Here is a 27,141-nt window from a genome sequence, read left to right as displayed (position 1 = left end):
GTCACTCGCCTGTGGAAAGCAAAGCACTGAGAGAAATCCGTTTCACCTTCATTGAGCCGCTTCCTTCTGCATTCATCGTAATCAGTCTCTCAGCAGCAAGTTATGTCAGAGACTTCAAGTAATTGGCACAAAGAGATGACAGATGTATCTCTTAGTGGTTACAGTTAGACATGCCCTGAATATTTGTGATTTCCAACTTCCACTGTGGAAAGCCCTATCTTTGTTGTGGTGGAGAAGTGTTTTGAAGAGGCAGCAAGTTAGTGATGCAATGAAAATGTGCAATGAAAATGTATTGGCAGGATGCACAATTAAGGACCAAGCACAGATGCTTATATGCCTGTTGACTTTGTCCATGGAGTTTTCCTGGCAGGGATACTGGAGTAGCTTGCCGGTTCCTGCTCCAGGTGGATCATGTTTGATCAAAACTCTCCACTATGAGCTGTCCGTCTTGGGTGGCCCTGCACGGCATAGCTCAGAGCTTCTCTGAGTTATTCAAGCCCCTTTGCCGCTACAAGGCGGTGATCCATGAAGGAATTATGGTGCTGGAGGAGACTCTTAAGAGTCCCATGGACTGCAAGAAGATCAAACCGATCCATTCTTAAGGAAATCAGCCCTGAGTGCTCACTGGAAGGACAGATTGTGAAGCTGAGGCTCCAATACTTTGGCCATCTCATGAGAAGAGAAGACTCCCTGGAAAAGACCCGGATGCTGGGAAAGATGGAGGGCACAAGGAGAAGACGACAGAGGATGAGATGGTTGGACAGTGTTCTTGAAGCTACCAGCATGAGTTTGACCAAACTGCGGGAGGCAGTGGAAGACAGGAGTGCCTGGCATGGGGTCACGAGGAGTCGGACACAACTAAACAACAACAACAGGTGCTTATGGACTGCTCAGTTGATTTAATTGTGTATGCCATTCAACATGAAATCTTCAACGGGCAAAATGATGCCCATTTATGTTTACTGTCAATAATAACAATGCACATGTGATGTGAGGAACAGTGATTTAGAGCTGCATTAGGATAACGGCCAATCTACTTTTGTAGATACATGTCCCAAACATATGCGCATGCAGGAAAGCTATCTATGTATCTATCATCTATCTATCTATCATCTATCTATCTATCTATCTATCTATCTATCATCTATCTATCTATCATCTATCATCTATCTATCATCTATCTATCTATCTATCTATCTATCTATCTATCTATCTATCTATCTATCTGACAGGTTTTCCATTATTTCCTGCCTCCCTAGATTTCAGAGCCAGGACATATTGCATTCCACATTAGGCTTGATTGCCATGAGAATGATTTCCCAATCAAGACGTTTCTTTTGAGAATACTGAATGTGCATGGCTGCAACCTTGCGGGCGAGCACAAAAGGTTAACAGCCTACTGGACAATATGTACCTAGACAGAGGACAATGTGAGATTCCTGTGTCATAGGCTGTAGGCTGAGAAGGAATTATTACTTGCTCCAGACACGTGGCTGAGTGGCCACTTGCAAGGCTGCATTAATGACTGAGAAAAAGGCGGAATTGAGAAAGGGCCATAGCTCAATGGAAGATTTCTGACAACAGGCCAAGAAATTACCTCTGAGACCTTGGCAAATCACTACCAGTAGGAGCAATAGACAGCGCTAGATTTTATGAGGCAATATAAGGCAGATTCTTGAATCCTGAAGTATGACAGAGGGTTACAAAATTAGGAGTGTTATGAACAGTGTGACTGGAGAGAAATCTTTCCTCTATCTCTCGTTGACCTGAAAATCACCCAGTGAAGCACTATTTGCAAATCTGACCCACAAAAAGATTACAAACCTGCCTGCCGACGCATATCAAAGTTTGTCGTAAGAAAGATTCTTCCAATTTACAAAATGCTCCCACTTCAAAAAGGCAGTCAGATAAATGTTTGTTTCCAAGCTTGACCCAGTAAGATCTTACTCACCAGGCCAGGTCTTGGCTTGGCTTGGCTTGGAACCACTGGTGCCAATTCCAGGGGGCCTTGGGTGCCTGGGCACCCAGAAACAATTCACTGTGGGTGCCCAGCCTCTGCCCACTGCTGCCCACTGCTTTACTTCCAGCTCTTGAGACGACCGGACCGGGGCCTCCCTCTCCACCACGGGGCCTCTGTTGGCGCCCGCTGCTGCCAGAAGCACAAAATCGGTGCTGGAGAGTGGCGGTGGCATGAGACATGACATTATGTCATGACGTCATGTCGCATGTGCACCACTGGACACCCACAGGCTGGAGCCCAAGTTGGCACCTCTGACTGGAACTCACTGCCTATGCTCAATCGCTTGGCAAATCATGCCCTCCAACACTTCTTCAATGAAAATAGAGAATCCTATTCCGTATCCTCCAACACTTCTCCATTGAAAATAGGGATGTCCTAAGGGAAAGTGGGGCATTTCAGGATCAAATCAGAAACCAGGATGGCTTCTGTAAATCCGGGACTGTCCCTGGAAAATAGGGACACTTGGAGGGTCTGCAGTGAAGATTACAGAGGCTTGCTTTTGTGTTGCAATGGGAAGGTTGCCAGAGCTACTCAGTGAGGTTAAGAGGCTTCCCATGTGTTTTCTTATTTTCCAGCCTGGAACATCTCAAGGGAAATATTAAAGACACCCCCATCCTGCTGCCCTGTGTCATGACACCAGAGGACCCGCTCAGGATGGAACTGCAGGACACAGCAAATACAGGACTCCCCAACTCATGCTTGTCAAATAGTCAGGCCTGAACATGGGTACTAGTCACACTGGGATCCAATGAACAGTGTGTGTGTGTGAGTGTGCATGTTTTCCCAAGCCACTCGGCACTCTCCTGGTTTCAAAGGTAAGGTTTGTGATTAGGGTCTCTCCCACAAATGCATGCCTGACCCATTCCACACACAAAAATGTAATAGCAACTACCTATTTCCACTCGCTGGAACAGTATGCCAAATTAAACAACACAGCTCTGGAAGCCTTCTGACCAATCAAATCCAAGCAACAAAAGTTTATAAAGACTCTGAGCTTGTTAGATTAAAGGCCCTAAACAGCAGAGGTCATTAGTGCTCCATGAAAGTCTGTGCTTCTATAAACCTTTCCAATTCTGCAGCATTCCTACTCAGCCAAGACCATTCAAAGCAATTCACAGATGAGATATTTGAGGCAAACAACACTTTGTGCTACAAAGGTCCATGTCCCCATCTCCTTTGCAATAGAGAAGGGATGGGAGTGCTTAACCCTTCCCTTTCCAACCATATTCCCACTGAGACATGTTAAAGTGTTCGGGAAGGGTCAGCTCCTGACACCTTCTTTACAGTACATCCCAAACAATCTTGGATATATTTGGTATGCTTTGTTGTTGTTTTTTTCATTCCAGAAGCAAGACAAGTCAATTTCACCCTACTCCTTTACTCAACTGCACATTATTCTATGAATAGCTAATAGGACTTAGGAAGATACATACATAAATGTATGTGTACATTTTTTCATTTATCTGAATTACTTCCATAGACACATTGCAAGCAGCGACGGGGTTTTGATCTGTTTTTTAAACCATTCCACTTCTTACAAAACCCACAAAATAGGTCATTTTTTTTTCATTTGCTTGTTGAAAAATAGTCTCTTGGGATTGTTCTTGGTGCTCATTAATATCAGCTGAAACATTCCCATTGACTTCAATTGACTTAAAAAAAACCTATTCTGGCTCCCACTATCATTAGTTCCTCACTATTTCAACAGAGCTGGGTTCAGGCCCACCTTTTCCTTTGAAAGAACCAATCTTTGAAACTTCAGCAGATAAAACTCACAGGAACATTTCTGGAGATAGCTGTGAAGTTTGAAGACACAGGGTGACCAGGTTGCAAATTGGTTATCTGACTGGATTATCTACTTAAATTAATTCCTTATTTTTAAAAGAAATCTAATCCTGCTGTGTTAGTGTGTATTTTTTTACCCCCCTTTCTTCCTTTCAAAGGGGAACTTTTGGGTCCTTTCTCAGCACAATTCTTTGGTCAGGAAGGCAAAAGTGCAGCAAAGCAGGTTTTCTTTCAAAAAAAAAAAGCATTGCAATTGATTCTGCCTCAGCCAATTTTTTAGGGATTTTGCATCAAGCAAAGCACATGAACAAAGTGCTGCCTGAAGATCTCTGTGCAACTCAGAAGCTTACATTCTCTTTCTTTGGTAAAAGACAAAACCTCACCACCCTCCTGTTCTTTGTCTTCCACACCCTTCCCCATATATTTCACTACAATGGCCCCATCTTTTCCTGCTGCCTTCAGGCCTTCCCCTGCCATGCTGCTTTAAACTTCTGATATTGCCCCAATTGCCTCTGCCAAGCAGTCAACACACTCTCCTCCTTCCTTCCACAAAATCTCCCCAGGATTCCCAGAGTCACCCATATTTTCAGGACTTTCTGCTAACAGTGAATTGGCTTTTTAGTACAACCATCTCTGCTCTTAGCACACCCTTTCCTCTATGATTTCTTACACCCAAACTCTTACACCATCCGACTCATTCAAACATCTGGCACATCCTGTTTTGTCCACCCTGTTTTGCACATTCCAGTAGCTGGTTCACCAGTTCAACGGTCCCTTGAACTCTGAACATTGAAGCCAAAGGTTTCCTACCCAAATCTACACATATGATCCAGGCATTTAAACAGCCCCCTTCCTGTTTACCTGCAACAGGCAAGAATCTCTTCTTATCAGAGGTTCAGCACCAGAATCACACCCAGGACCATTGGCTATGAACTAGCCAGTTGTGACCAATAAGGGTCATACTCCCATCTAAAGTGACTTGGGTCAACAATACCACCACCAACGGTTCCTTTCTTTCGGGAGTAAAAGCAAAAATGCTTGTAGGGACTCAAACCAGCGGTGACCAATGGAAGGCTACCTATTCTTCTTCCTGTTAGTTCTCTCTTTAATAGTATTTGTTGTCACATAGCTTGTGTTCCTCACACAATTACTTCCTATCTTCCTCCTTCACCAGCCAGTCTTCCTTTCTCTTTTTTTGATAAGATATTTATTAAAGTTTTAGAAGTACAAAAAGAGAAATAAAAAAACATCCTTTTAAACAAGAAAAAATAAATACAAAAAGGAAAAAAGAAAAACCAGTAAGCAAAAAGAAGAATCAAGAAGAAAAAAAAGGAAAAGGAAACAATACAACAAATCTTCCCATTACTTTCCTTTCATTAGCTTATTTCCCTGACCTCCTCACACCTCCCTTTCTTGTATTCTAAGTCAATTATCCATTTGAGCAAATCCTTTCCCTCTTTTCAAATTTTTGTCCTGAGAATTTTTCTTAATACTAATATAAGTTTACTTTCCTTCCTTTCACCAATTAAGTCTATTTTTCTTAAATCTTTGTTACATTTCTGCTAGAGTCACATAAATTCATTCCAACATCATTCTAACATTCATTGATCTTACAATACTTTTGTAAATAGTCTTTAAATTTCTTCCAATCTTCCTCCACCGTCTCTTCTCCCTGGTCTCGGATTCTGCCAGTCATTTCCGCCAGTTCCATATAGTCCATCACCTTCATCTGCCATTCTTCCAGAGTGGGTAGTTCTTGTGTCTTCCAATACTTTGCAATAAATATTCTTGCTGCTGTTGTAGCGTACATAAAGAAAGTTCTGTCCTTCTTTGGCACCAATTGGCCGACAGTCTTCCTTTCTCTGTCTTAGTGTTATGGTCCCTTTGTTGAAGCTCCATAGTGGACACGTGTCAACTTGGGCTCAGAATGGTGTTGTTTGCTTGGAGTTAATAAAAGTTAACTTTCTATTAATATTTTAACTGGCAGTCTTACTTGACTATTTCTGCACACCATTGCAATGTATACCAAACTCCAACAGTTAGGTGTTTGTCTGTCTGTTTAAGAAAAGGAGAATGAAAAAAGAAGAGGAAAAGAGACAGGGAGAGACCACCAGATACAGAAGAAAGAGGTCAACCTTCAATTAAACAGTAAGAGGGGATAACTGGTACAGCAAAAATAAGAAACACTGGGCCCATCCCAAAGTACTTCCAAAAAAACACAGGATGTGCAAAAACTCAACTATTGTATCCCAAAGAAAACATGAAGTTTTAGCAAATTTGCTTCTAACTTGCAGTCTCTGCCTGTGAAGACACCATTTCCCAAAAACTGATTTGATTTGAGGAGTTCATATTCCTTTGTCATAGATTATTTTTTTCTTTTCTTTTTTTTTTCTAGGCATAGAATATGAATGCTTGTGTCATTTCAGTCCAGATACTCACTAGTGCAAGGTATTCATTGGCTGTTAACATTACATAAATGTCTTCCACCGACACTTTAGCCTTATGCTAAACTGCAGTCCTGCCGCTCTGGGCTTGTGTTGTGGGTGTTTTAAATACTCAAAGTGTCCTGTTATAGAAAGTTCCAAAGGTCACAGTGAAACCTCGCTCACATCCTGTTAATATTAAGTGAAGCACTAAGTGCCTTTTGGGCATAGAATCAAAGCTCCATTGGGAGGAGTCACATAAGATTCCAGTTTTCCTGATCCTAAAGGCACAAACAGCCCTTTACAGGAAAAAAGAGAGAGATGAAGCAAAAGTGGAAAAGGTATGTTTTCTTTCCAAACTCCAGGATGCTCTGATGACGAGAAAAGTCGGGAAGCTGTTCTAGTTAGGATAATAACACAATACACCCAAAGACAAGTTAAAACACTTTAAAGTCCATTAAATTCAATGTGAAAAAACAAAGGTCATTATTATCTTTGCAATGCAATTTAATATACTTCATGTTGGCTCGGGGGGCTCCATCTATTCTACCCTTTGAGGTGACCACAGCCTACTGAATTTACAGTACTGTGTCTTTTTAAGCCAGCTTTCCCCTCTTGTGGAACAGGAGGTGTCTATGTTGGGCATGTCATCAGCAGTACATTACACCATGGGCACAGATTCCCCTGTAATCTTCAGGTAATAACTCTGTTGACCTACAGGAGCTGGAACATAGGAACAACTAGATGAATATCTAGCTGGACTGTACTACCTCAGATTATGGATAGGTTTGAATCCTGCCCCCACATTACAAAGAAATACTATGCACATATGAAACTGGCATTTACAGAAGAGTTCCAGCCTAACCACCTTCCTAGAATCATAGAATCATAGAGTTGTAAGAGACCAGAAGGGCCATCGAGTCCAACCCCCTGGCAAGCAGGAAACACCATCAGAGCACTCCTGACATATGGTTGTCAAGCCTCTGCTTAAAGACCTCCAAAGAAGGAGACTCCACCACACTCCTTGGCAGCAAATTCCACTGTCGAACAGCTCTAGTGGCTAGCTAGTTAGAAGGTAGAAAGTTTGGATGAATAAATAATTATTTTGGCTGTGTACTTTAACATTCCTCTCTCTATATATATATATATTTGTGTGCAATTGTTTTTGTCGCATTCTATTGTTTCTGTTTACCAAGACTGCTCTCCACCCTCAGCCCCCAGGGATAGAGAGGGCTATCTATCTAAGTAAAAAGAATAAAATAAAATATGTCAGCCCAGTGCTGAAAACAGCTGTGGGCTATATTGCTTCCTACGGGAACTCAGTGTTTTCTTTAGGATAATTATTCCGACTCAAGAGATATTACCTGCACAAGCACATATACTGAGAGGACAGATATATGTGAAAGTCTAAATCAATGTTCCCCAAGTGAAAGTTTGACTCCAGCTGGAAGAGCCCATCTCCTTTCCTGCTCCTGCTCTTCTGCAAAAGCAAAGTTGCCCGTTACTATAAGTACGTTATAGTACTGGGATCCAAAGACAAATGCTGGCTCCCTTCAACAGTCCAATTACCTATCTGGAAACCCCCCCCCCCCCCCAGTACATAGAGTAAGCCTATTTGGCTCACTGTTTCAGGATCCTTTCAATTTGCCCATGGTTCTGAACACGGTGGTTGTTCCCTCAGCACATGACACAAGAATGGCAGCTATATTCCCAGAACCTGCAGGGAAATTGACAATACTGATATATTTCTCAAAAATGCTGGCTGCATTTTCCTTCTGTGTACTGGGAAGAATGTGGATTTCCTGACTAAAGACACAAGAGGTGTCCAGTTATGCATCAGATTCAGAAGATGACTACCATGCCTTCTAGTACATGAAAGATTCTGGGGAAATACAACAGCTTTATATACCTTCCAGTTTCAGAGAAGAGGTGGGTCAGCGTGCCTCAGCACCATACCAATGAATGTGGCAGCCAGATTTACCTTAGAACATGAGCTGATGCACTAACAGAGTTCTATTCCTATACACCTTTGGTTCATTTGATTGGTATCCTATTCTCTTTTAAAATGCGGGGGTTTTGTGGGGGGGAGTGGTTATTGGGTTGTTGTTGTTTTTATTTTGATTATGTATTTGGTGGTTTTGTATTTTGATTTTGTTCTGTGAACCACCCTGAGACCTCTGGGTATAGGGGGGTATAAAGGTAAAGGACCCCTGACAGTTAAGTCCAGTCGCGAACGACTCTGAGGTTGTGGTGCTCATCTCACTTTACAGGCCGAGGGAGCCGGCGTTTGTCTGCTTCCGCAGACAGTTTTTCCGGGTCATGTGGCCAGCATGACTAAGCTGCTTCTGGTGAAGCCAGAGCAGCGCACGGAAATGCTGTTTACCTTCCCGCCTGAGAGGTACCCATTTATCTACTTGCACAGCATGCTTTCGAACTGCTAGGTTGGCAGGAGCAGGGACCGAACAATGGGAGCTCACTCCATCACAGGGATTCGAACCGCCGACCTTCTGATCGGCAAGTTCAAGTGGCACACTCTGGGTAGAGGCTGGTATATTATTGTTGTTGTTGTTGTTGTTGTTGTTGTTGTTGTTGTTGTTGTTGTTATTGTTATTATTATTATTTTCTGCTTTGCAGGTGTTGGATGTGATACTCACTACAAAACCCAAAGTTGTGTCCATTTAGGCCAGTGATGGAGAACATCTGGCTTTCCAGATGTTCCAGAACACCAGCTCCCATCATCTGTAACCACTAGTCATGATGGCTGGAGCTGAGAGGAATAGAAGAACTAACACCCATCTTTGACATACCCTTTTTAAAATAATAATAAAAGAACTCTGTATCCAGGTTTTTAGATTCCAAACTTAAAACTTTCCAATTCCCCCCATCATAAACCTGATTTCAAAGGAGTTTAACAAATATAGCAATAGCAAGTAGCTTAGGGCCACACCTCGAATGGTGCCAATGGGAACTTTTTCACATGGTGAACAGCAGCCAAGTAGACAGGGGTGATCCAACAGGCACTGTGTTGAGTACACAGACTTTAAAAAAGCTTTCAGGATAGTTCCCTACCAAAGACTTGTGAGTCATTGGATAATTGGTTAAAAAAAACAGTAAGTGGAGTGTATGAATAAATGGTATTTTCAGCATGGAGAAATTTGAGTTGTGGGTTTTCCCCAAGCAACAGTACTGAGATCTGTGCTTTTTAACTGATTCATAAATGACCTGGAGTTATGGGTGAGGACTCAGGTGTTTGTTGGTAACATAAAATTGTTCAGGGTGGCAAGAACAAAACAATTGCAAGGAGTTCCAAAAGGATCTCTCGAAGCCATCTGAATGGGCATTAAATTGGCAAATATGATTCATTGTTAAGCAAGTGTAAACTAAGCACATTGGGGCAAAAAACAAACCCAGCTAGTTTCACATAAACACAGTGTCTGAACTGGTGTTGGCTGACCATGAATATGGCTCAATGAAAAAGTTGACCCAGTGTGTAGCAGCCATGAAAAAAGGGTCAGTTCCATGCAAGCCATCATTAGGAAAGGTTTCAGATATAAAACTTCCAATATAATAATGTCATTCTACAAATCTACAGTGCGACCGCACTTGGAATACTGTGCAAAATTCTGGTTGTTGCACCTCAAAAAGTATAATGTAGAGCAAGAAAAGGTTCTGGAAAGGGCAACCAAAACTATTATAGGCCTGAAACAACTCCGCTATAAGGAAAGGTCACAACATTTAAAGCATTTTAGTTTAGAAAAAAGGTAAGGTAGTGGGAACATGATCGAGGTGTAAAAAATAAAGTATGGTGTTGAGAGAATGGATAGGGAAACATTTTCTCTCTCTCTCTCTCTCTCTCTCTCTCACGATACTAGAATCCGGAGTTATCCAATGAAGCTGAATGTTGGATCACGACAGACAAGAAGATGTACTTCTCGCAGAGCATAAACAATGGAATTCAATAGCAGGTATTAAAACAAAAACCAGCTACTAAACAGCAAACTACATGATCATAGTCACACCTAATTTGAATCCAAGGATGTTTTTATCAATGGCTATCTATAATACCTTGGTTTAAGAACAGCTTAGTTTATGAACAACTTGGATTAAGAACGCTGCAAACCCGGAAGTAGGTGTTTTGGTTTGTGAACTTTGCCTTATAAGAACATGCCCCACTTCCTGTTGAGTGTGTTCCATTGTAAATTGAGTCCACTGCTGCTATGGGAAAGCACACCTTGGTTTAAGAGTGCTTTGGTTTAAAAACGGACTTCCGGAACGGATTCAGTTCATAAACCAAGGTACCACTGCATTCTGTGCAATACCGCTCTGTATGTTTTGCAGTCAGTTGCAATTTTGTTTTTTAAAAACTCCCCTCTGCAACAAGCATGGGCATAGCCAAGGGGGGCAGATGCTCCCCCATCAAAATCAATACAAATATGAGGCTCTGCCCCCCCCCAACAAAAGCCTGGCCCTCCCTAACAAAAATCCAGGCTACGCCCATGGCAACCAGCTCCTCCAAGCTTGTCTTGCAAAGTTCCATGGCTGCTGCTGGAATAGACTGGGAATAGACTAGTGTTTTGTGGGTTCTCCCTGTCTCTCTACCACATACAGTGGATGCTCAGGTTACGAACGTGTTATCCATACGGGAAGCACATTTGCAACCCACAGCGCCTGCAACCCGCAGTACCACGGCTGCACACGTGTGGGTCGCAATTCAGCACTTCTGCACATCTGCAAGCGCCGAAACCCAGAAGTAACCCGTTCCGGTACTTCCGGGTTCGGCACGCTGCGCATCCCAAAGTCGTGCACCCCAAAGCATCTGTAACCCGAGGTATGACTGTGCTGACAAGCAGCCTTCTTATTCTCCCAGGTATAAAAGAGCAGGGCAGCCTAAAGCAGCGCTCTGGCAATGCACAAAGTGCACTTAGTACTGCACAGTCGTTCTATCAGTCTGCAAGAAGACAGAACAATAAGAAGCTGGAGAAAGTGACAGCTCAGCAGAAAAGACCTTGAGATTTACTCCTGTTTAGCTGACAGCGTTTGTTAAACCAATTAATGTTGATCGTTCCTTTGGTTATGGTCTTCAGGTATTCTCAAATACTTTCCTTTTAGACAAAGAGAAAGATAGAGAGGGAACTTCTACTTATGAGAAAGAGGAAGTGGATAGAAAATAGGGGTGGCCCTGTGGGATTTCATGGTCTAAATTTCCCTTTTCCCTTCCATTAAAAGTCACAGGGGGCCTTCCACTCTCTCTGTGTAATAGATTTGCTGTCTAAACTTCTGTATCTGATTTTAACACCCTCCTTCCTAAGGTGAGTTAACCACACCTGATGAGGAGGGACATCCTGAAAAAGTTTTAGATCATGGAAATATTGATACAAGTGAGCCAGTGGTTTCAGCTGAACAAAGTTGCTTTTTTCATCTCCATAACTATTCAATCTCATACCAGGACATTCATGAGTTAAAAAGAAATGGTGTGTAAAGCAGTGGTGTTGCAGCATTTGCCAGCGCCCAGGGGTGCATGCATGCTGGGCAGAAGCAGGGGAAGGGTGAAGAGGGTGAACAAAACCCGCTGTACCAGTCCAGTCCCCGTTGACCCCCTGCTATGCCCCTGTGTAATCAGCATCTTGTTTTGGAGTCCACTGGGTCTGCTAAGCAGTCAAACACCAAGACCTGCAAGGCGGCTGGTGGAAAGGTAGTCTTAGGATAGGGCATTCCTCTACAAGTCTTATCTTTTTTGGAGACTCAGATGTTTTGACCTTGTCTACAAGGTTTCATGGGGTATGACACAGCAGGACGTCACTCCTCAAAATTCTTGGGACTCATTTACCTCTGCCTCCCTCTAAAATTGATTCGATTCAATTAACTCACCTTCCTTCATGCACAGGTTCTAAAAGGATCCTTTTGATGCTTAACATTCCTCAGCTTCCTTCCTCTATATTGAGATCTACAAACCAATTAGCTGTACCTGGGGTTTTTCCTTTTGTGAAAGATCTTTCCTGAAGCTCCCTGCAGACTTGTAACCACTGTCTCGGGGAACTCCACTGGGATGCAGGGTGGATTCACATGAGCAAAAGTATACCCTGGGTTGGGCATGACACGACTGTGTCATTACCGTTGACACAAGCCCTTGAATGACAAGAGCAATTTTAAGCACACAACTGCAAATGATTGCTTCTTTTCAGACAGAAGACTGCATGATGGGGCAATCACAGAACCACAATGCTATGTGCACTGACCTCACCTTTCACAAGGCCTATTTTTAGGCAAGTGAATCAGACCACAACTTCAAGGAGTGCATATGGGCAAGTCAAACAGAAACAAAGGCAAAGGAACAATTCACGACATCATGCAGGGGTATTGATGTGCATGAAACCAAAATGTTCTGTCTCACAAGGTTAGGACCACTGTGGATGGTAATCAATTTTTTATTTTTTTTATTTTAAAGTGAGAGAAAACTGCCTCCTTAGAATACCTACTCTCCCCTAGAGAGAAATGGGATTTCTGAAAATAAGAGACCATTTTAGTTGCCTGGATAAATCGATACACATTTTCTTGGCAGAGTTAGATTCCTGCTTCTCTCAACTGCTTGCTGGGTAGCAACTCGAGACACAGGTCAAGGAAATGAAACTGATGTACCTTTACGTTTATTAGTGAGAACCATTCAATGCAAGTTTTCATTTTCTTCTCTCTCCCAGCAGAACAAAGAAAATTACCATCCTGCAAGAAATCATCAATAATTTATTCCTAATGTTATTAACCACTGAGAAGTGTTTGATTGGGACATATTATGCTGTTTGATTGCGCTGTTTATATTGTAACTTCAAAGTCAATTTTGAAAGATACCTATTATATCTGCATGTGCACTCAAAAAGCAAACACCATCTTTGAGTCAATAAGTTATTTCAATAATTTAAATAAGATTTCTATGGGCTCTGTTGCTTAATGACATCTGCTTTTGCTTTCACTAATTTAATTTCTTCATATGATAGCCTTTCCTCTGATTATGTGTTTTCTCCTAATATTACAATGCTTGTTATCTTTACCAAGACGTTAATCTAGGGTGAATGGACATTTACTCAAGAGCTGGTTGCTGGTTTAGTGGAATAGCTAAGAGATTTAGCTAAGACTCTCAAAAGCTCTGACCTCTGCAGCAATTGCACTAGGTCCACAGTCAGGAGCAAGCATAGATTTCCCCCTGCCCCCAGCCTGAATTATAAACCATTTCAGAGAAAAACTATGGGGTTATTGTACTTGCCTCAGATTGGAAAAAATGAATTATGTGTCTCCGAGGTTCATATTGGAGACAAGGTTCATATTAGGGGACATGGGTGGCTCTGTGGTCTAAACCACTGAGCCTCCTGAGCTTGCTGATCAGAAGGTCGGTGGTTCGAATCCCTGTGATGGGGTGAGCTCCCGTTGCTTGGTCCCTGCTCCTGCCAACCTAGCAGTTCCAAAGCACGTCAAAGTGCAAGTAGATAAATAGGTACCGCTCCGGCGGGAAGGTGAATGGCGTTTCTGTGTGCTGCTCTGGTTCACCATAAGCGGTTTAGTCATGCTGGCCACATGTCCTGGAAAAACTGTCTGCGGACAAACGCTGGCTCCCTTGGCCTGTAGAGCAAGATGAGCACCACAACCTGGACTTAACTGTCAGGGGTCCTTTACCTTACCTTTTTTTTAAGGCTCATATTCTGAACCAGATTATTATGAATTTAAGTGACACCATACTGGTCTGGAGCAGATTAGTTTACCTGTGACTAATGGGGTCTATGTGACCTTGTATGAGCAGCAAAAAGACTTCATTGATCTGGCACTTCTCCTTGAGAAGCCAGAGCTGTTGCCAGGGGTGTCTTTTTCCTTCTCTAGCCAATAATAATGTAGGTCAGACTTTGCCATACTGCGCTATGCTTCTGTACCTTCTAGACTTGATAGCTTCAATGCGCTTCACCTGGGGCTGCCCTTGAACATGATTTAGAAGCTTCAGCTAGAAAAGACTACTCCTGCACGACTGCTAACAGGTACTTGATCAGCAGACACATATTCAGTCTGTTTTGCACCAGCTACACTGATTGCCAATTTGCTTCATAGCCCAAGTTAAGGTGTTGGTTTTAACCTTTCCTTGCATGGCCTGGGACACTCTTGCTTTAAGGACCCCTTCTCCCCTTATGAACCCACACACCAGTTGGGATGCTCAGCAAACCTTACTGTCCATCCCATCTATGGAATAAGCTTGAGCAGGGAAGACCACAAACAGAACCTTCCAGCAACTGCCCTGAATTTCTGAAAACTTCACCCCAAAGAGATGACAAAAACTCCTTCTCTGATGTTTCTTTGGGGAAGGTGTGTGTAAGGCCCATTTATTTTGCTAAATTCTGCTTTCAGGATTATCTTCTGTGGTTCTACGTTGCTGTTATGCCACTACATTTTTTGTTCTAAATTGTACCATTCTTACTGTGGATTTTTTAAAAATAATGAATACAGTAGTACCGCAAAGTACTCCGGGAAGTAGTGTCCCAGTTTGCAAACTTTACCTCGGTCTAAGAACGGAAACTGAATGGTAGAACGACACCGGTGGCAGGAGGCCTCATTAGGGAAAGCGCTCCTTGGTTTAAGAATGGTTTTGGTTTAAGAACGGACTTCTAGAACAGATTAAGTTTGTAAACTGAGGTACCACTGTACTTGTTCTTGAGATGGGCAGTCTAGACCATGCAGAGAATCAGCAGTTGGCATAAGTCTGTTTCACCCTCCCAAACCTCTCTCCTTCTTTGTTTTACACAGCTCCCGCCCAGGTCAAAGGAGATTTGTGCAAGGTAACTTTCCACTGGGTTGTACACCAGATTTTAAACATTGTCTTTCTGTACTCAGAGCACAAACTCAAATTTTACAGCAAAATGATGCAAGTATTCATTTTCATTTAGTTCATTTAGTTCCAAACCCGATGACCATGAAGTCTGGACACCACAAGTCTGCAGAAGGGGGGGTTGTGTGTGCGGCTTACTCAGGTTTTGTGCTGGGAATTAATGATGCTTCGAAAGGGATTGACAGAAAGTATGCTAGTGGTACAAACAACAGCTGCTAAAAAGAACTCTCCACACTCCCTTCCCTCTCCTATGCACCTGGCTGGGATTGTTGTTGTTTTTCAAGGTGAGCAAGGAGCAATCCAGAGGCCTCCAGAGTCTTCTGGACACACCTGTGCTACTTTTGTACAACTGTTGTACACAGAGAAAACTTGGGAGCAACATGCTGAAAGACACAGGAAATTACTAAACAAGGTGACCATAAAAATATTTTTTTGGTAAAACATCACAATGGCTGAATCAACAGGCAAGCACCAAGATACATATGAGCATAGCTGTCAACCGTCCCTTATTTGGCGGAAACTCCCTTATCCCAGCGCTGTGTCTCGCTGCTATCCCTTATTGATGATGTCCCTTAAATTTCCCGGGTTCCAAAGGAAGTAGCTCCTCTCCCTCCCTGCCGGCCAGGGAGGAGGAAGGCTCCAACTGTGTTGCTTAGCTGCGTTGCTCACCCAATAAGGAGTCTAAGAACGGCTGGGGGGGTGGAGCTTGCATGCCTTGTGCCGATCAAATCGGCCGCGTTGCCTGGGGACTCGCCTTTGCTCAGCGCTTCCCAGCGGAGAGGTGACAGTGGTTTTCCTTGCTGCATCCCCTTTGCCGGGTTGCTGCACTGTGGGAACCACCACTTGAGGCTTTGTTATGCTGCTGGCTGGGCTTTCTGCCTTTGGCTTGGAGGTGCTCAGAAGTTGAACATACCTGTGCTCAGAATCGGATGGATACATCATCAATGGCCCACTGACCCTTGCCGAGGAAAAGGTCTGTCTGGAGCGGGGGCACATGGTGGGGGAAAAGGAAAGGAGCTGGTTGAGTACAATGGCGTGTGGCGATCTCGTGGGAGGGGGGCTTTTGGATTTGTTTTGGAGGCTCCTTCGATTGACTGCTATGGGGGAAAGGAAAGGTACTGGTTGTCTAAAATGCCTTATTTTGGCTGCTGATCCCTTATTTTCGAGGCTGCTGGTCCCTTATTTTCAAATCTGTAAGTTGACAGCTATGCATATGAGTATGTTCCCTTTCTCTTTTGCATGCCCATGTGCATATCTTTGCTTGAGTCAATGCTCCTTGGGTTATATTTTTGCCTTGCAAGGACTGATCCTAGGAAGGAAATAACGATCCCCAAGCCCTTACTGCTACTTGTGTTGGGTTGCCCATCCATCACCCATCTGATTTATTTCCTACTTGTGTAATTCCAGGCAGGCAGTGATCACAGTATGATAGTGAAATATACCTGTGCCCTGTTGTCACTAAGGGCACAAAGTCCCACTAGGGAGAGCGCCATTTCTTATACTGGCCGTACAAACCATCGTAGCTAATCAAGGATCATTGCTGAAAGAAGTGGGCTCCTGTCCGTTCTGATTCACAAATTTTGCTTCAGCGGCACCATATTTCCTCCCCAAGCTGTATATCCACTATATTGTATTGTAACATACCCAGGTTATGAAACAGAATGTTCAAGGTTCAGCTCTTGCTTCTAAACTCAGCTGGGCAACTTAGACCTTTCTCTTAGCTTCTTTTCTTGCTTCCCCCAGCCTCAATTTGCAACAGGGGGTAATAAATAATAATAGCGTCCTACTTTGCAAGATCAGATCAGGAAGAGGAAGTCTTGAATTCATCATATTAAGAACTGAGCCCTGTAATCTTAGGCTGATCTGCTTCCATATTGGACTCAAATGTATAGAAAGGGGGTATCACTTGGAAGTGTATAGTTTAAATGTGCTTGTAGGGGGGTTGTGGGTTGGTTTTGTTTTTGTTCCCGTTTTTGTGTATTTTGTGATTTTATTTTGTATTTGTATGCTGTGAACTGCCCTGGGATCCTCAGATGAAGGGCGATATACCAATTTAATAAATAAATAAAATAATAATAACCGGGGCAGTTTACCTACAATGCTGTGTAAATTGTTGTTTGGCAAGAAGAAGAAGAAGAAGAAGAAGAAGAAGAAGAAGAAGAAGAAGAAGAAGAAGAAGAAGAAGAAGAAGAAGAAGCAGCAGCAGCAGCAGCTCTGAGTTATGAAGAACAAACAAGTCTGCTCAAGTGCAGTGGACTTGAGTGAACATCACTTGGATGTATTTTGTGTGTGTGTGTTTCTGGTGGCTTCCAAATATTTAGTTCAGGAAAGAGGGGAAGGAAAACTACTTTGCAAAGGAGGAATGCCACTACCAGCTTATAATGATGGAGAATAATGAGCCAGATCCCTGAAAGCTTCCTTCACTCTCCTGCTTCCTTTGTTTGCTACCACTTCCCTCTGACGTGACAGAGGCATCTGCCTCTCCAGTTTGCTCCTCATTCCCACTCTTATCAAAATGAAGGCTGACACTCATCAGCCACAAAGTGAAACTGACTTGTGTCACTGCGATGAGTCTCCCCAGCAGATGGCGAGTGTAAAATCACAGCCTTCAGATGCTTTAGCTGTCAGTTGTCAACACACAAAAGGGCCAAATGCAAAGGTCCTGTGAGAGCAAGGTGATGGCACCTGGGACTTGGTATATGAGCACAAATTCATATTATTTTGCTGTGGATTAAATTAATGTGGCCCAAGAACCACCATTGCTTGGGTTCTATATAAGGATTTGCATTTCTGGTCAGTGCCACTTAGCATGTGAAAGGGACACCCACCATTCTGTACCTTTCCATTTCCACCATGTTAATCTGCAATTTGACAAAGAAATGTCTCAAAAAATAGGTTTAAATGTATGGTTCAATACGTATTTCGGCCTTTACCCTCTCCAGATGTTCTGGTCTACAACTCCTATCAGTACCAGATAGCAGAACAGTGCACACTTTGTTTCGAAAACCTTCAGTTTTCAGAAGTAAATATGATATTGATAAATATGACAACAAATATGAAGAAGCAGGAACCTGAAAGTGACAGTTGAGAAACAGAAAGATTAAATTTCACGTAGCATCCATTGAGTCTTGGTTCACTACCCTGTTTCTCAGCTCTTTTTATGGAAATGAGTATTTTATGCCTACATGACAGAGGAAGACTGGAGCAGGCACAACAATTTTCAGAATACGTAATAATCTGTTTTACTCTAATGATGATGGTTACTTCTGTTTTTATTGTGTGTGTTTTTGCCTGCTCCTCATAAACTGGCACAGCCAAAGAGATGCTAAGTTTTTTGTAAGTTCAGCATCTTGTAGCTCCATTTGTAACAAAAAAAAAATTAAAAGTAAATTCTATTTGTAATTATTGCCTGAGTATTCTCAATATAGGGATGCGGCTGGCACTGTGGGTTAAACCACAGAGCCTAGGACTTGCCGATCAGAAGCTCAGCGGTTCGAATCGCCGCGACGGGGTGAGCTCCTGTTGCTCGGTCCCTGCTCCTGGCCACCTAGCAGTTCAAAAGCACGTCAAAGTGCAAGTAGATAAACAGGTACCGCTCTGGCAGGAAGGTAAACGGCGTTTCTGTGCGCTGCTCTGGTTTGCCAGAAGCGACATAGTCATGCTGGCCACATGACCCGGACACTGTACGCCGGCTCTCTCAGCCAATAAAGCAAGATGAGCGCCGCAACCCCAGAGTTGGCCACTGCTGGACCTAATGGTCAGGGGTCCCTTTACCTTTATTCTCTATATACCAAACATGAAAATTTTATGGCAAACTCATTTATACATAATATATCTTATGCTCCTATAGTAACAAATTGATTTCCAATCTATAAAGGGTGCTTTGAAAAAAACAAACCAAAAACCCAGGGCAATGTGTATTTTCTAATTTCCTTTCAAATTTCCATTAAAATAAATGGGGGATGCCACACACCCCATGGATAAGCAGTTTCCAGAAATTGTACACCTCTGGGATTCAGATCAGCAACTTCCAAAGCCTTAAGATCAGCTCTGACTGTTTCTAGAAGCCCACAATGTCATTCAGTAGATTGAAGAAATGGGTAGCAAGGACAGATCTGGCAGCCACAGACTTCACAGAGGCCTCTTGGCTCTGTTGCACTTTTAACAACATTGTGGGAGCACTTCAGCAGGACCTAGAGGCCCCACTGACTCACTATGGACCTGACTGAGAGAATGGATTCATTCTGGATAGCCAGAAGATTAAGGCATTTTAATCAGACCCGTTCCAAATCAGATGCAGGGGTTGGAGGCCAGGGTGACACAGCTTGGGAGGCTGCTACTGTTCCTCAGCTGGGCATCTACCACCGCTGCTGAGCACCGGGAAGAGCCTAGGTTGCTGCCGCAGCCACAGGAGGATGAGAGGAGCAACTACAGCTCAGGCCAGCCCCCCTGGGTGTCACTAGCTCTCCAACAACCTCTGTGTTTGGGTGAGCCACCTGGGAAGGGGCGTGAGAGGAGGGGAGATATACATACAGCCTGGAGAATGGGGAGGGGGCTGCAACTTATGATGAGGGATACTTTGAAGGCAGGTGTGAGACCTCTTTGGAGGATAGCGTGCTTTGAAAGGGAATAAGAGGGGGCACCTGATTGAAGTTCATGATCAGGAAGGGTGGTGGCAGTACAGGCTTTTGTCCCCATAGCAAAATTTGTGTACAGTGGCTTTTATTTCTTCTGCACAGTCGGTGCGGCAATAGTCATGGCACCAATTTAGTCATGCCATCAATTTAGCCCAAAGGCGGGTGCTTTAAACCAAGCCGATTTAATACAACCAAGCACTGTCCACTCATGTCCACTGGTCATTTATGTTTGCCTCATAAGCATGCATCCATCCATCCATTAATCTACTGAAATAGATTTACTTAAATCTACCTTCTATAGAAGTCACTATACTGACGGCCACATTGGATTGGTTACGTAATGTCATGATATCCTCTCTTTCCCTATTGATGAGGAAAGTGCTACAGAAAGCAGAAACAGAAGCTCTTTTTGTGGGGGGTATTTTGTTGCTTCTCAAAAGCACTACAGGATTTTCTTCCCCCAAAATGAACAAAAGTGAATGTTCAGAAGTGTCCCAATTCCAGCCTCTGGACTGTCAGAACATAAATTCCAAGGGACAGATGGGACTGCGTACTGTTGAAAGGTTCAGTTTTAGGTTTGGAAGAGAAAGGGTTAAGTATCATGAACACAGCAGTATGAATGACAAGTGCAGAAGGGCTCAAATCACTACTGCATGTGAGTAGTGAAAATGGGGGCATACATGTGAGAATGTGCTGTGAATGGGCAGAGAGAAGGAATATTTGTGTGCAGGTAGAAAGAGCCCCTTTTTAAAAAAACTTCTGTGAGCACCTAGTATTTAGGGGCACTTTACAATAGTAAATATAATACAAAATTATAATAATTAACTTTTATCATAATAACAAACCTTTGACACAGTTTGCCTTCTGTTGAGTTTTATTTGATTATATTATTACCACCCATTATGTTGTATCCTAGCTTTAAATTTTACTGTTTTAATTCCTTGCTGTAAATGTGTATTCTGTTGTGGCCAATAGCCAAATAAATTTAAATCTCTCTCTATTAGTCTGAAATAATAATCACACACAAAGACTCATACCTGAATTTAAAAGAGCGTATTGCTAACCCCTAATGAAAATTAGCCCTTCAAAATGTTGAAGAAAAGCGTGAGTCCACTCTTAAGTACCATGATTGTGGACTCAATGTCCAACCTGGAATGCACTCCCAGAATGCCAACCTATCCTAAAATCTCCTACACACAACAGTGACTTGTTTTAATTAATGCTAAAAGTGTCAACAATCCTTGATTGTTTTTTCCCCTTTTCTCTTCTGCACAGTTGGTGCAGCAATAGTCATACCATCAATTTAGTCCAAAGATGAATGCTTTAAATTGATTTAACCAAGCCAATTTAATACAACCTCCCTGGAGAGTTGTGCTAAACTGATATTTCAGAAGCAGAATTCCAAGCAGCTTGCTCACCTACCCTCCCTCCCTTCCTTCCTTCCTTCCTTCCTCCCTCCCTCCCTCCCTCCCTCCCTCCCTCCCTCCCTCCCTTCCTTCCTTCCTCCCTTCCTTCCTTCCTTCTTACCTTCCTTCCCTGAACTAGGTTCAAGTGTGCATGGAGACCTGATCTTCAAAGCTACAAGACTCACCCTTTAACCCCTAATTTGATTAAGAGAGCTGTGGCCACTCAGTGGTGAACAAGAAACACACTCAAATATGCTTGAAGAAATTTTTGTTTTCTTATTCCTTCATATGTTTCAAGACTAAGTTCTGCTGCTGAAAAAGAGGTTCCAGGGCAGAACCTTGATGAGAAATAGCTCAAATAAAGTCCTTTTCCAATCTATAGGATCAGAGTCCCTCTCAAGCTCTGGGGATAAATAACTTCCGTGTAGAATATTTGGTTGGCTTGGGTTCTTCATAACCAAACTTATGTGGATCCTTCCCACTAATTTGTAGGATTTGTGTTGGGTTCTTACTTAGATCCACCACAAAGCTTATCACCACAACAGAGGACTTCCTGTACCTATTTATCACAGGTGTATCCTACCCTTCTGCCAGGGAGCTTAAGGGGTTATCACATTTATCCCACAATAGTGCTGTATCAGAGTTAGTGCTTTGTCCAAGGCACCATTTCTCAAACAATGGACCAGGGACCTCCATCCACTTTCGGGTGAGCCTGCTGCTTCCTCAAGTTGGGGTCCTACCACCTGGCTGTTCCCATATGATTTTAGTTAGAATGGAACCAACAACCTGGTGGTTGTTGGACAAACTGGAACGTGTCCAGAGGAGGGCAACCAAAATGGTCAAAGGCCTGGAAACGATGCCCTATGAGGAACGGCTAAGGGAGCTGGGCATGTTTAGCCTGGAGAAAAGGAGGTTAAGAGGTGATATGATAGCCATGTTCAAATATATAAAAGGATGTCACATAGAGGAGGGAGAAAGGTTGTTTTCTGCTGCTCCAGAGAAGCAGACACAGAGCAATGGATCCAAACTACAAGAAGATTCCACCTAAACATTAGGAAGAACTTCCTGACAGTAAGAGCTGTTCGACAGTGGAATTTGCTGCCAAGGAGTGTGGTGGAGTCTCCTTCTTTGGAGGTCTTTAAGCAGAGGCTTGACAACCATATGTCAGGAGTGCTCTGATGGTGTTTCCTGCTTGGCAGGGGGTTGGACTCGATGGCCCTTGTGGTCTCTTCCAACTCTATGATTCTATGATTCTATGGTGCTTGCAGTTTGGGAGTTGGTTAGAAAGTGAGGCTGCAGCATCCCAAGTTGGAGTGAAGAAAAGAGAAGAGGGGAGAGAAAAGAGACCATGGATGAATAGAGTGACTGTGATAAAAGAAGGAGAAATAATGGGGGAAAGGAGGAACAAAGGGTGCACTGGCTGGCATAAAAAGGAGACATGCTCAGAGCTGTTGCTGCATCTTCTTGTCCCTTCACTTCACTTCACACACCAACCCCAACATTCACCGTTCCTGTGGATGACGGGAGGGAAAGAATGTGGAACTGAGTAAAGGTGATCAGGAGACAAGAGGACTTTCTCTTCTTCTGAGGGGAAAGGGTCAGGGGAGAAAACTTGAGAGGTGAAAGATTGCAATATTTAATGGGGATATGAGAGGGAATCTGTTACAGGAGGAAGAAGTAAATGTAAAAGAAGCAGGGAGAAGTGATGAAAGAAACTACCAATTGCAGGGGAAACTACGATACAAGTTACACAAGAAACAAGAAGGGGGGATATCTGTGGCTGGCATGTAATATGCAGAATAGTCCCTGAGTCTTGTCTACTAAACATGTGTTGGAGAATCTAGACAATCCATGAAAATGAAGCAGTATTGCAGCTTAGAAAGGAATTTGGAGTACAAAGCCAGGGTAAGGGAAGATACACAGGAAATTCTTACTGAGCAAACTGTTTGTTTTGTAGCTGTTACCAGTTTGGCACAAACAGCTACCTAACCCAACAGAGGGCAGTTCACACGACAATTGGAACAAGTAGCCTCCGCATCTTTTTATCCACAAGAGCATCTATAAAAATGTGCTGTGCATACATTCAAGGAGAAATCTGTGCCTGATCTTTCACATTTTGCTGGCAGCTGCAAAGAGAAATGAGGATTCTTTTTTTGGGGGGGGGTGCTGGTTTCTTCACACATACACTCTTTCCAGATAATCAAAAATATTGGATACTCTAACTATTGGATACCCTCTCTTTTTTGTAGGTCACCAATATCATCTCCAGGGCCCCGTTGACATAGCCGAAGCAGAATAGGAACTGGGTTGCTACGGTAACGGACTAGTGAAGAAAAAAAAATCAGTTTACACATGGACTTTCTAACAGAGTCAGTCAGGAATAAACCATGGCTTTGTTTTGTAAAGGAAGCATCAAAATAGACATCAGACTGCATGCAGTTACATATTAATAACCCTGGTTTTATCTAGGTTAACAGTGGAATGGTCTCCCTCAGGAGGTTGTGAACTCTCCTTCCTTGGAGGGAGCAAAGGTTGGATGGTCATCTGTCATGGATGCTTTAGATAAGACTTCTTAAGAATTATTATTATTCTAACTTTTAATCTGATTTATTGCATGGCTTTCAAACGTTCAGATTTTTAAGGCTCAACATCTTACATACTATATAACAGGCAATACAAGTTGAGTGGCTTAATATGCATAAAAACTGGCCACTGTGCACATTTGCTATGCCTCTTGGGAAATGTGCACATAATCTGTGCATGAAGAGAGAATTGTGACATTTCCTGGTCAATATGCATAATAACCTCCTTGGTGAATGTGCATATCTTGACAGGTTTTTGTACATTATCTGTTCAATCGGCATATTCTCTCTGTATATAAAAAAAGACATTTGTCTCTAAATCAATGGTGGGCAACCTGCTGACCACAAGCCACATGCAACCCACTTTCTAATTTTACATGGTGTGATGTCTCTTCCCGCCAAACAGCTCAGCAGCAGAGAAAAAGAGTATGACTGCAGCCTTCATTCCCACACTGTTCAGCTGTTCCATGTCACTCGGTTGAGAAGCATTGAGGGTGGTTTAAGCTTTCACTCCCCCAGTGAGCAGTATGGGATTTGGGACGGGGCTGAAGATAAACGTAAGTCTGCACTGGAAGTGGGACTCCGTTCTCTCACACATCCCATGCAACATGCCCACCACTGATTTAGAGACATATTTATTTAGAGAGAACAGATGGATGTGGGTATGGGCTTGAGCAAGAAAAAATTCTAAATGATGAGCAAGTGGGCTTCAGGAAAGATGGTTCCACAGGTGTATCACAGGCTTGTCCTACAGCACCTGGCTGAGAAATACACAACCCCAGTCGGAGGTGCACTTTATGAAGCCTTCGTTTATTTTAAATCTGCTTTTGATCTTATACCAAGACAGAGACTGTGGGACAAGCTTGAAGAAACAAATCTAGGTAGTCCTTTATTGACTTTGATATGCTGCCTCTATGAAAACACTCGATTGCAGGTGAGATGTAATAGCAAAGGTCATCTATCATGCTCCACCCTGCTGTCAACGGAGTGAAACAGGGATGCGTCCTTGCCCTACCCTCTTCAGTTTTTATATAAATTCTCTCCCAGGAAGCTTACCAGCAGAACACGCTCACTACCCCAGTCTGTCAAACAAATCCCTGCTAATATTATTATATGCAGACAATGTAGTACTTTTGTCTTTGTCGAAAATGCGCTTGAGGCAATTGTTGAGAGCCTTGGAGAGTTATTGCAAAAAATGAATCATTACAAATTAACTATGTCAAAAACTAAGATTATTGTGTTCTCCAGGAAAAGGATGAGATACAGATGGCAAATAAACAACCACAAAATAGAGCAAGTAACCTCCTGTAGATATCTAGGAACGTTATACCAGTCATCAGGCACATGGGAGTCACAACTGAAAAATGCTATTGCAAATATACAGAGAAGCTTAAAGGCACTTCTCTCATTCCACTCTGGTCAGTGACCGAAATAAATCGATTCATTCATTCATTCACTTCTCTCATTCTTCTTCAGAAGTGGAGGACAATTCATCCCTTTGGCTCTCCAAGTCTTTACAGCAAAGATTCTAGCTCAGTTGTATCAATATACCCTTTAGAGGGTGTGCAAATTAAATTTTTAAGAGCCATATTTTTGGTACCCAGTTGGGTACCAAAGGCAATAATACAACTGGAAGCAGGCCTAATTTCAATAGAATGGCACCAGCACTTCCCAATTATTTGACAGACTTGACCACCTCCAAACTTAGAAAGGCATTTACGCAAGCCAAATTCAATGTCTTGCCATCTGCACTACTGGAAGGCAGATACAGAAAGACTCCCCTTGATGAGCGGATCCACCCTTGTAAGATTGGTCAGATTGAAACCATGGGTCATGTTCTGTTCCACCGCAGATTTTATTCAGATATCGGAGCCAGCCTCATAACCCTGTTTGTATGAAAAATACCAGGGACAAAAGATCTCTTGTCTGACTGGAATCCTTATGCCACCAGAAATGTAGCTAGATTTTGTGCAATAGCCGTAAGTCAAAGAAAGCAAAAGATTATACAGCTCCACAAACAATCATAAATTGACACGGCTCACAGTCAAATTGTTTATTTTTTAAAAAACTTTTAATGGAGTTTATATTTCCTTGCATACATATTTTAAGTCTATTTAATTAGTATATTGATTGCTAAATTCTACACTGACTGTTTTAATGTTCATGTAAAAATCATGCTGAAATTCTGATTTTCGTGTGCTAGCTGTTTAGCCATAATAATAAACATTCATTTGTTCGTTCAGGAAAACAACTTCACTGTGCCCAATGGTGGTAACATAAGCACATCTCAGCCATTAGATAGAAAATCATAGAATCATAGAGTTGGAAGAGACCACAAGGGCCATCGAGTCCAACCCCCTGCCAAGCAGGAAACACCATCAGAGCACTCCTGACATATGGTTGTCAAGCCTCTGCTTAAAGACCTCCAAAGAAGGAGACTCCACCACACTCCTTGGCAGCAAATTCCACTGTCAAACAGCTCTTACTGTCAGGAAGTTCTTCCTAATGTTTAGGTGGAATCTTCTTTCTTGTAGTTTGGATCCATTGCTCCGTGTCCACTCCTCTGGAGCAGCAGAAAACAACCTTTCTCCCTCCTCTATGTGACATCCTTTTATATATTTGAACATGGCTATCATATCACTCCTTAACCTCCTCTTCTCCAGGCTAAACATGCCCAGCTCCCTTAGCCATTCCTCATAAGGCATCGTTTCCAGGCCTTGGACCATTTTGGTTGCCCTCCTCTGGACACATTCCAGTTTGTCAGTGTCCTTCTTGAACTGTGGTGCCCAGAACTGGACACAGTACTCCAGGTGAGGTCTGACCAGAGCAGAATACAGTGGCACTATTACTTCCCTTGATCTAGATGCTATACTCCTATTGATGCAGCCCAGAATTGCATTGGCTTTTTTAGCTGCCGCGTCACACTGTTGGCTCATGTCAAGTTTGTGGTCAACCAAGACTCCTAGATCCTTTTCACATGTACTGCTCTCAAGCCAGGTGTCACCCATCTTGTATTTAATAATAATACATAGAAAACATAACCATATACATAGAATTTTTTTCTCGCATGCACACACATACAGATGAATGAAATCCTATCCAAACAAACCTGCAAAAAATTACTTATTTCCCCTACAAGTGAAAATATGGACAAAATGATTGCCAGGCCTTGATTATAACTGGGTAAGGTTTCCCGGAGCCTTGAAAAACTGCTGTCTTGTTAACCATCCATGGCCAAAACTACTCAGAAAGAAAGACATTCCTCATTCCTACTCCCTTCTTCATCACTTTCAAAGCATTCACTGCCATGTTTAATCTCTACCAGTTTGGTCAAATTCCTCAGCTGGAAAGCAGAAGAACTTTCTCATACCTTGGCCAATGCTAGTATTGTGATTTTAAAAGGCATTTTGCAAGAAAAACTCCACTCTGTG

General features: G+C 42.8%; 1 protein-coding gene and 1 long non-coding RNA gene across 3 annotated transcripts in view; one reads left to right on the top strand and one right to left on the bottom strand.

Moving 5' to 3' along the window:
* ASTN1 (astrotactin 1) overlaps nucleotides 1-27,141 on the bottom strand; it is a 196,849-nt gene that overhangs the window by 133,594 nt on the left and 36,114 nt on the right. The window lies entirely within an intron of this gene.
* LOC309372033 lies at nucleotides 6,444-13,033 on the top strand. Its single transcript, XR_014169383.1, has 3 exons — nucleotides 6,444-6,569; nucleotides 10,101-10,193; nucleotides 12,924-13,033. It is a non-coding gene; the product is annotated as an uncharacterized lncRNA (long non-coding RNA).

The sequence above is a fragment of the Podarcis melisellensis genome (genome assembly GCF_964234715.1).
Source record: "Podarcis melisellensis genome assembly, chromosome: 6".
NCBI lineage: Eukaryota > Metazoa > Chordata > Lepidosauria > Squamata > Lacertidae > Podarcis > Podarcis melisellensis.
The sequence above is the reverse complement of the archived record's forward strand: the minus strand, read 5'-3'. Positions and strand labels throughout refer to the sequence as shown.